The following is a 12,001-nucleotide window of genomic DNA, read 5'->3' on the forward strand; positions in this document are numbered from 1 at the left end:
ATTAACAGGTTCTATGCAGTCAGGAGGGTTTCATGATCCCAGCAAAACTCAGTAACACAAAGCACTGCCACCATCACATCTCATGATGTTTTAACATTTATTTACGCTCACAGTCAACTGTTTTCTGCAACAATGCCTGCATCCCCTACTGCAGCACATAGCCGAGGTTATTGATACCAATCCTACCATTATGTTTTCTAGGCTGAAGTCCAGCAGCTTGTGTGGTAAAGAGTTAATTTATTAGAAGAACTGTGTGTCAAGTGTACAAAAAAAAAAAGCCTTGTGTTGTGGCTTGGTGGCTTAGTGGGAGTGTCACTTTTGGGGGAAAAAAAGTGCACTTGGAAACAAACATAACAAAGCTTCACAACTGGTTAATCCAGTGTGATCCATCTTGATATTTGTTCAGAGTCGGAGGCGTGACAACATGCTAAGAAAGCAGGTTTCACTGCATCTTCTTCAACTCTGTAAAAATATAATATCAGTGCCAAACGAGGTTTCAGGTTAACCTTTGTTTGTTACCTGAAAGGACGGACCAAGTGTATTTGGAGGTATTTATAACAATGGGCAAAATCCTCTAAAAGCCAAGTTGGTGAATTCAAAAATAATTTTTGTGTAATAATTAATCAGCTGAAAAAAGCCAAAGATAAAAACCCACTCTGATGATGGTTATCAACTTTATATATCAAGTTTCTGCCTCAGGATCTGTGCACGCTTCTTGGTGTATGCTCTGTGTTCCATTAGAGGTATTTAACACCTGTACTGATGTATTTTCTGATGATCTGAGTAGGTGGTGATTTCATACCTGCTGATCTCTAATCTGGAAACTAACCTGAAGCCCAAACCAGGTAACAGGAATTCAGCTTATCCAGGAAACGTCAGGGTAACCCCGGGCTTTATGTACAGAGGTGGTTCACTTCTTACCAGGCTCCTGAATCAATTCTCCTAAAATAGCATTACTGTTTCTGAAAGATGCTTCAGACCTCTGCGAGGAGATTAGGAGCGTCAAGTGTGTGTTTCTCTGATGGGCATAAAATATAAGATTTTTCGCTAAAATTTGAATCATTTTAGCATTTATATACGATCCTGAAACTGGACATCCAATCTGTGCCAACCTCCAACCTCTAATTTGCATGCTTGAATTCTGAAGTTTAAACATAATGTTTACTGTCAAACCCTTAAACAGCACCAAGTCTGCAGCTGAGAGAACATCCGGCTCCATTTTATCACCTCAGTGATAAAATAATTAACTGGAATTAAAATGTTTATTTTAATGTGCAAATAATGAGATGAATGGTTTGCTTTACTCACCTGAGAATATTTAGCATTTCACTGTCATATTTTTATGGTCTTTCTACATTTTTAATTACCATTTCATCATCGTCATCTGACAATGTGTCTGACTGGAGATGGTGACACGCATAGGGATCATAATCATATGATCATGTCAACACATGGGAAAAACCTAAATTAACTTAGTGAGGTGATAACCACTTTAATTCCAACTGCCAATGTTAGGATTGAACTTATGAATGCAACACCTTTAAAACAGTATTGACTTGAGTATGTAGCCCTGCAAACGAAACAAAAAACTATTATAAAAGATAAATTATAAAAAAAACTTTCTCTGAAGTTCCTGTTTCTAAGGCTGTACAGATATAATATAACATATATAATCACACCTGTTTTGCATGAGAAAAATGCAGGAACAAACAGCCCTGTCAATCACACTGTTCACTCACAAAGTACTTAAGCATCAAATCGAAGTGCATTTGTGTGTTACTCTGACCCATGTGTTCTTACATCAACATGTAATTCTGGTTTTGTCAGTATGTGCATGGTCAGTTGCAGACTATAACACTATATTTGACCTTTAAATGGGCGTTCAGCATACTTCAGGTTGAGGTGTGGCTTTACATATAAAAAGTGGCAGGTGACAGGTGAGTCAGTGGATCAAGTTACCAGCACACAGTAAGTTCAACACTGAATCTCTGCTGATTATCTTGTATGCATATGTGAAGAAAGAGTTTGTATATGTTGTATTTTATTTTGTGAACAGGTTTTGGTGAACTCACTCTGATCTGAACTTACAGGGTGTGAGGTTTGAAATTTGGAGATGTCTGGAAAGGGAAGAGGTAAAACGCATAGCTCCCATCATGTGTGTTTTCCATATCTTATACATATTTAAACATTTTAATGTTAAAAGATGAATTTATGACTAATTCTAGGCGGGCATTGTCATGAAGGAGGGCATGGACATGGCCATGGTGGTGGACATGGCCATGGTGGTGGACACGGACATGGTCATGGTGGTGGACACGGACATGGCCCTCATGCTCATGGATGTGAGAAGAAGCACAGGCGCCGGCACAAGCAAGGACACAGGCACCTCAAATGCCACAAGAAGGGGAGGGATTGTCACGGGGTGAGTCTGAATACTGCAGCAGTGCAGATTTGATCCACAACAGGAAGTAGATGCTATTGAGCTGAAAGTGAAGCATGACATGTTTGTGTAATACAGCCTGAAAAATATCACTGAAATAATCTGTTATTCATAAGATGTGTTTGGATGGTTATCAGCAGGTGGCAGGACAGCAAATGCACACTTTAAGCCAATTTTAAGGATATTTTGAGGTCATAAGTGAAAAATAAACCCCTCATCCTAACCACTCTGCCAAAAAGAGTTAACCACCCCTCAATTTAGAATCAATGTGAGGACTTCACCAAATATCATCTGTCTCTTCCCCAGGACTCCAGCAGCTCCTGCAGCAGTGACTCTGACTAGATGAAGATTTCTGGGGGGACCTGCATGGAAACATTGCTATTTTATACTTTCTGCTTTTAATATTACATTTTTTTAACACATGTAAAGAACAAAAATAAACATAAAGAATATGTAAAACAGAAGGTTGCTTCCCACATCTATAAAAACTGGATGGTTTGTGGAGTATCATTTTAAGCCTTGAGCTTTGCCATGCTTGCCTTGTTTTTTGAATTAGAACATGACAAGGGTGGCTCAACCCTACCTGAGAAACTGAGGAAACTGCATTCTCACTGGGTAGCAACCTGCCAATCACAAGGCAGCTCCGCCTTAAAGCAAAGCCTTCATCAATCTCTCTTTTAATTGGAACATGACTTTCAAAAAAATATTATGTTGTAGAGCTAACCATAAAGTCATGTGTAAAGTGTTTACTGAGGTCATAAATCAGGCTAAGGCTACGTCCACACGTACACGGGTATTTTTGAAAATGCAGATTTTTCTATGCGTTTGCACCTTTCTTCCACACGTAAACGGCGTTTTCGGTCACTGAAAACTGAGATTTTTAAAAACTCCTGCCAGGGTGGAGATTTTCGAAAACTCCATTTTTGCATTTATGTGTGGACGAAAACGGAGAAAACAGTCAAAGGTGTGCGCCTTTTTTGACGTCAGGTTTCGGTTCTACAATGGCGGACTTAGAGAAAATAAATTTACTGTTCTCTGCAGTGTTTAAATGCTTGCATATACACACACAGTCCCAGACTACCTCTGGTCAGTCAGCCGATCTTGAACAATTCAGTAATAAAACAAACCAAACTCCAGCTTCAAGAACAACTTCAACCATGCAACATACAGATGGAAAAAAATCATTTACAAAAGGTGAAAAACTGATAAACTTAAGTTCTCTGTGTACCAGGTTGGGACTGGATGGGATGAAAATGGTGTGAATTTGTTCTGTTTTTGTTTTACCAGTTTGAAGGTGTTTTTGTGAGGATCTTTGCACTTGCAGCTTGCAAAAGAAGAGCCATAAAACTCTTTATTGAGCCTTTATTAAACCCATAATATTCTCTTGGCAGAAAGATGTCAAGTGTGAGACATAGAGGAGGATGGTGCATCATCGGTGTAGAAAGAAGAATCCATAGAATCAGTTTAGGTGACCGCTGAAGTTCAGGAATAGCCCAAAATCTACTTGAATACATAAACTTATTGCCTTCTAAACACATTGTTTTAGTTTAGTTTCATGCTTTGGGTTTAATTCCATCTCTTCTCTGACACAGGGGATGAATGGATCTTAGCTCTGGGACACCTGCTTCGCTGTGCAGGCTTACCTCGAGGTAACATATAGATGACCTCTAATTCTTACAATAGTTTCAGCCGAAGTACATTTAGGCTCATGTGTAACAGCTCTTCTACTGTATTTGACTCACCACCTGGGGACAGGGGAGGGTCCTCAGCTAAAGGAGCTCATTTGCATTAGTATTCAGTATCCACCCAATGCTTTTAATTCCTTAATTAAACACTTTAAACAATCAAGTGCTACATGTTGTTTTTGTAGTATTTATTTTGCTTCCAGATCCTGAGATGACATCAGAGAGAAAGTCAAAGAATCCTGAATTATAATCTGTGGGTGAATTCCCTGGCAGCAATGGTAATAGAAGTACACCCAAATGAGAAACATTTGCAGATATTTAAGTGAATTTAATCCAATTTGACTGGTGATTTAAACATGCAGCTTCTGTGTCCTGGTGACCATTGAAATGTCATTTTATGTAGATAAGGTTTTAAGATAATGGGCCAAATACACGCTGGATGAGCTTTTAAGATTGTTATCAAGTTGCAAGACTTGATTAAATTCAATTCAACTGAAGGTGCTTTATATTGTAAGGTAGACCCTACAATAATACATATACGAAAAACCCAACAATCATATGATCCTCTATGAGCAAGCACTTTTTTGACAGTGGGAAGGACAGGCTCAGGGAGGGGCGGCCATCCACCGTGACTGGTTGGGCTGAGAGTTGACCACAACAGTTTTTATACTGACACTTTCAAAAACCTTTTTTTTCAAAGTGGTTGAATTGTGGCCAACTGCACAGCAGAAGGCCTGAAGTCACTGATGCTGCTGCAGGTGCTCTGCCCCTCCGTCATGCACCCCATTACCTCCAAGCATCTGTGTGACGCCGTCAACGTAGTGAGTCTGCAGAAAGATATAAAAGGAGGACTTATTCAGTAAACTTTTTTTTTTTACAGCTCATAATGTCAACATCCTGTTTGTTTTTATGCCCCACACATCTGCATCAAACTCTCAGAGAGCTCCAGGTCTGCTGCAGCAAGCTTCTGCTTGCCTTTTAAAAACATTCAAATAAACTTTTTGTCTTATTCACAGTGAATCTTTCCTTTTAGTTAAACTATTTCATCATATTAACAGGTAACGGGTGAGCAGAGCCATCATTGATGGTGATACAGAAGCCTGTAGCAGGAGTACTGACGGGGCTCCTGAATACTCAGTACCCATCTTATCTTAAAAACCTCATAGTACTGTATCATTCCATTAGAGCACTTCACCCTCAGACTATGGGCTTACTTGTGTGTAACTCATGACTCTAATAAGACAACTTAAAAGTATCGACTAGTTGCCAGGTTTGAGAGGATTACAATAGGAACTGAGGTGAATGTGAAATTAAATGTCTGGAGGCAGGAAATGAGCGACAATGGTTATTATTTTGACAAGTGAAAATAAAACAAGCTTTCAACAATAACAATAATAATAAGCTAGCATCAGGAAAAGAAAAAAAAAAAAACAGTCCTGCTGAGCTCAATATTTCAGTTTCTCCTTCTTTGGTCATTCTTTTTTAATTTAGTTCCCTTTTTGTTTCGGTTTGGTGGTTTAAGTTGTTAGTAGTTGAGACACAAAGACTAACACAAAACACTGTCGGCAGGTCTTCCTCCCGATGAGCTACTGTTACACCGTCAACTGACCGCAGAGGAAGATGCCATGGTTCTCAGCCTCAGACAGGTGTGCAGAACCAGCCTCAGACAGGTGTGCAGAACCAGCCTCAGACAGGTGTGCAGTCCGCCTTGTACCACAAGAGGCCGCCATGTTCTAACACAGTACGACCAAACATATTCAGTGCTGTACTTTGCATCCCAGCTGTGGCTTACCTCACCTGGCTGTATGTGGACATGACATCATCTTAAAGTTCAGTAAAAAACCACTCACAGACAGTGAACCTCCTGTTGTTACTGTATTTAAACCTGATCATCTTTGCTCTTAATGACGATTTAACTAATAATGATAATGTTAGTAAATATATCAGCATTAGTAAAAATACAGAATAATTGTGATCAGGAGTTACTGCTGTACAGGTAGGCCTGTGTTTTAAAAGGTTTTCCAGGTTAACGACTGGTTTCCAGTTTATTCAACAGAGTCATCAGTGGTTAGAATGAGACTAAAGTTAAATTATACAAAATTCCTTCCCTATTCCTAACTTCCATAAATACTCAGCTCTTAAACTGGACTATAATTTTGAATAGTTTCTTACGTCGCTCTTTTTTGGTCAGAGGGCCCGGTGGCGCCAGTGTCCGGCAGCCTCGCCTCTGTCAGTGCGCCCCAGGGCAGCTGTGGCTACAATGTAGCTTGCCATCGCCAGTGTGTGAATGTGTGTGTGAATGGGTGAATGACTGAATGTAGTGTAAAGCGCTTTGGGGTCCTTAGGGACTGAGTAAAGCGCTATACAAATGCAGGCCATGCCATTGACCCTAATGCCTGTCATATTTTATGTATAGCACTTTGAAATAAACGTAATTGGAATAAACGTGGATCATTCTGAAAAATTGAGAATATCTAAGGCTTCTTGCTGCCTTTTCCAATTAAAAGCAATTAGAGTGCAAACTGAACTGAACACCCAGCCCCTCATCATCTTCTTCTTCATCCCTTCATCATTTTTCTGTTTTTATAGCTGCTGAGCATGAGAAACCCAGACACAGTGGATTTACCATATATAAAACTAAGAGAGGTGGATGCCTCCTGGAGCTGCTCAGCCCCTCTGTGGTGTGTTGGGTGAGTGTGTTGCAAACATCTTACTGAAAAAAAAACATGTTCTTTGTGTAAAAACATTGATTTCAAAGGTTCATGTGAGGAGGAGTTCCTTGCTGCTGCTGGGAATGTCTGAGTGACTCAAGCTGTAAATACATGGATATGAAAAAGGGAGGCACTAAATATAAACATGACATTTGGAGAGTGAAACCTTTTTCCATTGCGTACTGAAATGTGGCAACAACCTTTCAAGTAGCAAAGGAAAAAGTCAAAGACCGCCTTATTTTCCATTGAAAATGAGGATGCAGAACATGTTGTGAAATGTTTGCTTTACACTGTTACTATGTGCCGTCTCTGTCTTTCTCTTTTATCTCTTACGTGAAGTGTTGTGCACATCACTTGACAGACAACCAGGTGACAGGAAACATAAGGCTGGACATTACATTAGCTACATTACAGGCTACATTAGCCATCTTTGCTGCCCTTTTAGCTCCCTCTCGTAAACCTAGTGCAGCAAATGTGTCCACAGTGTGAGATTCTTCTGTAATTGTCCAAAGTATTAGTACGGCTTGAACTAAACTTAAGCCAACCTAACAAAATAAGTATAAAATCAAACTGTGTTTTTCTGAAAATATCTTGAGCACGCATTCAGGTCAACTCTGAGAGAGGGGCTGGAGTACATCTTCTTGTACTTGTGTCGTGTTTTCTGTAAATAGATCTAGCTGCTGAGGTTTTTAGAAGTACTGTTTTAGTGCTTTGAGCCATCTTTAGTGCAATTTCCATCTACATAATGATGTTACTTCAGCAGATTTCCTGCTTATAATGCTGTCTCTGTATGATCCTCAAAAAACAAACTGTCCTAGTTGCCTTATATCACCTTTTACTTGTAGTTTACTGTGATCTTAAAAGGACCGTACAAGACTTTGTAGCTGTGGTTTGCATTTTGTATTGTCATCACACAATCTGATTTTTCACTTTTTGGGCACATTCCAGTGTGCGCTGCCCTGGTTCCGGTGCTCTCCTCCACCACCAGCTTCCTCTCCCGCCCCGGCCGCTACTGAAATAGGGAAGGCATGATTAGAAAATGCTCAACAGCTGTGCAAAACCAGCAAACCAACATTTTGAACTCACTGGTCCACTCCTCCCCTGCAGTCGAGCCACCAACCACACCCTGATGCATTTACTCTTCATTTCATTTTAATAATTAAAAAAGAAGTACAGAGTTTGGTTCTTCCTATAAGTAGACAAAACATCTGTAGATGAGGTTGAGGAGGAAGAAAAAGTAGGGGAGAGGTTCTATCAAGTGAGGAGGGTTTCAGGATCCCAGCAAACTAAAAACGTGACAAAAAGTCCATGCTGAAATCTGGACACCTTAACTTTTATGGTGATTCACACTTAGTTACAATTAAAAATGCTTGCAGGTAACCTGCACACTAGTCTCCTCTGCCTTTTGAAATGTAAGGATGTGTGGTGGAGGACAAAGATAAGACTGGCCATGGTAACTACTCTTTTATTTCTGCAGGTGAAAAGTGCATGAATAAACAAAATACAAGATGTGCTCAAACACAGGACAGACTAATACGTTTTGGGAAGAAAAACACAATGGATGGCAAAATGCAGGAAGTAAAACAAGAAGAGAAGACAGAAGAAACAATTCTAAAACAGGAAGCGACCCAAAGATAACAGAACTACACTGAGAAACTGAGTAATGCTAAACAAGTTGACAGGATGGCAAAAAGCAGAAATGAATAGAATAGAATACATAGCACACTTCGAGCTATAGGAGCTTCCTTTGACAGAAACCACGGATCTTTCCTTGTGTTGGATTAAAAAGTGTTCATCCAGACAAATGTGAGACAACAGGCTAGAAACTATGGTGCGATGTGCCCATAGACATCTGACACTTATACAATTTTTTTTAGAGAAACTAAGCAGCAACATCTCTTTGCACTCAGACTGTACCTTCAGGGATACAGTAGTTTTTCATTCAGAAGTCATTTAAAATTTACAGGTTTTTTTTAATGGTTTTTACTCATTTTCTGTCACATACATCCTGTTAAAGTGGTGGGTGTTCACTGAGCATGAGAAAAGGATCAAACCAGGAGGGCAGTATGTACAAGTTTTTATATTCTCTTGGCTCTGTATGATGACACAGATAGGGCATACTGTTATATAGTTGTCTCAGCACACAGTTCAGGCTGAAAACCCAGCAGTTGAAAGCTTCTGTGTATGAGAGGCAACCAATCAGAAGAATGATTTCTTAAGGGGGGAGGAACTAAAAAAAAAAACTTTGGGTACACACTGAGGGGTGGTACAAGGACCCTGTATAAGATAAATGAGGATTATTCTGAATTCTGAATTATACAAAGCTACTCTTGCAGAGAGCAGAGGATGTCCTGCGTAATCTAAATGAGCCTACAGTTATTACACCACCACCAGAGAACTTTAAAATAAACAATTTTTCCTCATTGCTTACTCGGATAAGGCCAAATGTTTGTTTTTGGTTTTTAACAATTTGACTCAGTCACATGAAGCACAGCCACCATGACACGGACGTCCCGTGATGTTTTATCCTTTATTCACAGTCACAGTCAACGAGTTCGACTGCTTTCTGCAGCAACGCCCTGCCTCACCTAATACAGCACATAGCTGACGTCATTAAAACCATTCCTGTTATTCCATTATGTGCATGTTTTTTTTCAGGCTGCAGTCCAGTAGCTGGTGTGGTCATGACGAATGTTTTGTTTTATTAATGTGTTTTAATAACTGGGCACATAATGTACAATTGAAAGCCTTGTATTGTGACTCTGTAGCTTAGTGGGTGCTGCTTTTTAAAAAAGAGCGTTCTTGGAAGCAAATGGTGATTCGAAATGTATAAAGAACATAAAAATATATCAGTAAAACATTTATAGAAATAAGATGAGAGATTAAAGTTACTAATATGGTGATTCAGCACATAAAACAGTAAAATGAAAGTTTTAATTCAGGTTACTTCTTTTACCTCTGAGCGCGCTCTCAGTGCAGCTGTTTATTTCTAAGGTGACAGCTGCTCATTAGCACTCTGAAACTTTAAACTGGATCCATTTAAACTTTAGATTTATTAAACTGTATTTCGGTGTATGCTCTGTGTGCCAGCAGGTGTCTTCCAGGAACAGTGACGCTATTGTCCGAGGATCTGATTGGTCAGCATGTGGTGATTTCTTATCTGTTGATATGTGAAAACTAACCTGAAGCCTGCACCAGGTAGCATGAATTCATCTTACCCAGGTAACTTCAGGTTTAACCTGGGATTTCTGTACTAAAAGGTGAATCACCCTAGTAACATGAGAACCTAATCTGTGTTCAGTGAGCAGGTTCAATCAGTTCTCCAGAAACAGCATCATCATTCCTGGAAGCTACCTCAGACCTCTATGAGGACAGTAGGAGTGTCAGGTCTTTGTGTTTATTACTGATGAACATCAGTCATAAATAATGATGCAACTGTATTTTTTATTTGTTCTTAGTGTTTTATAAGCATTTATATATGATCCTGAAACAGGACATCTACACTGATTTGCTGAATTATGAATGTAGACTAAGTCCATGTTTGAGTTCTGGTTTGTGAATGTAATCTTTACCCTCAAACCCTTTAAATGCATTTTACTCTTATACTTTTGTGATATTTATATATTTTTTAAATCTCCATTTAATCACCATCATCTGACGACGTCTTTGACTCGAGATGGTGACACTCATAGGGATCATTTTCTGTGGAAGAAGAGTCATATGATCATGTGAACATATAGGGGGTCAACTGGGGTATCCCAGCTGACAATATTAGAGTAAGTGAATCTAGATAATGGAAAAATACCGAGGGGATGTTTAACACCGTTCATAGTAGAGCTCTCCATGACAAATGTAAATGAAAGAATTGACAAACAAAAATGGCTAATCATCATAATTTCAACCATAAAATGTTAACAGCTAGACCAGGTCCCTTTATTTATGGATGCAATGCCTTTAAAACAGTTTTGTTTGTGTAGCCATATCAACAAAACAAACAACTCTAAGAAAAAAAACAAAGTTTTCTATGAAGTTCCTTTTCTCTGAACAGATCTGGGTTTTTGTTCCTGGTATCATCACACCTGTTTGGCACGAGAAAAATGCAGGAACAAAGAGCCCTGTTAATCACACTGTTCACTAAGTAACTGAACATCAAATCTAAGCGTATTTTTGTGTTACATTGAACTGTGGGCTCACGTGTGTAATGGGTGTTCAGCATGGGATAGGTTGAGGTGTGGCTTTACATATAAAGAGTGGCAGGTGACAGGCGAGTCAGTGGATCAACTTTCCGGTGAACAGTAAGTTTAACACTGAATCTCTGCTCGTGATAATAAGTATATATGTAATTTGTAATTTTTTTATGTTTGAATATATTGTGTTTTATTTTCTGAACAGATTTTGGTGAACTCAAGGATCTGAATTTTGCAGTTTTGAAATGTTTGGTAAATACACAGCGCTCATCATGTGTGCTTTGCAGATTTGATTTTTCTTTTAGAATTTATATCCTAAAGATTTAATTTATGACTAATTCCAGGGCACGGACATCATGGACATGGCCACCATGGTCACCACGGCCACCACGGCCACCACGGCCACCATGGTCACCACGGACATGGTAGTGGCTTTCTTAGTGGACTTCTCAACCTCGGCCTCAGGCATCCCGGAGTTGGTGGTCACCATGGGGGATATAGTGGTGGCTATATGGGATATGGTAATGGCTATGGGGGATATTGTAATGGCTATGGGGGATATTGTAATGGCTATGGGGGATATGGTAATGGATATGGGCACCACGGGCTCCATGGACACCATGGACACTATGGGCACCATGGACACCATGGACACCATGGACACCATCATCCTGGATGTTAAGAAGCGTAGGTGCAGACACAGGGGAGGACACGGGCACCTGTTCAGCCACAAGAAGGGGAGGGAATATCATGGGTAAGTCTGAATACTGCAGCAGTAAATATTTTATCCACAACAGGAAGTAGATGTTATTCAGCTGCAAGTGAAGCGTGACATGTTTGTGTAATACATCCTGAAAAAGATCACTGAAATTCTCTGTTATTTATAATATATGTTTGAAAGGTTATCACCATATACAGTGGGGCAAAAAAGTATTTAGTCAGCCACCGATTGTGCAAGTTCCCCCACTTAAAATGATG

Source organism: Astatotilapia calliptera, chromosome 16, assembly GCF_900246225.1.
Source record: "Astatotilapia calliptera chromosome 16, fAstCal1.2, whole genome shotgun sequence".
NCBI classification, from domain to species: Eukaryota; Metazoa; Chordata; class Actinopteri; order Cichliformes; family Cichlidae; genus Astatotilapia; species Astatotilapia calliptera.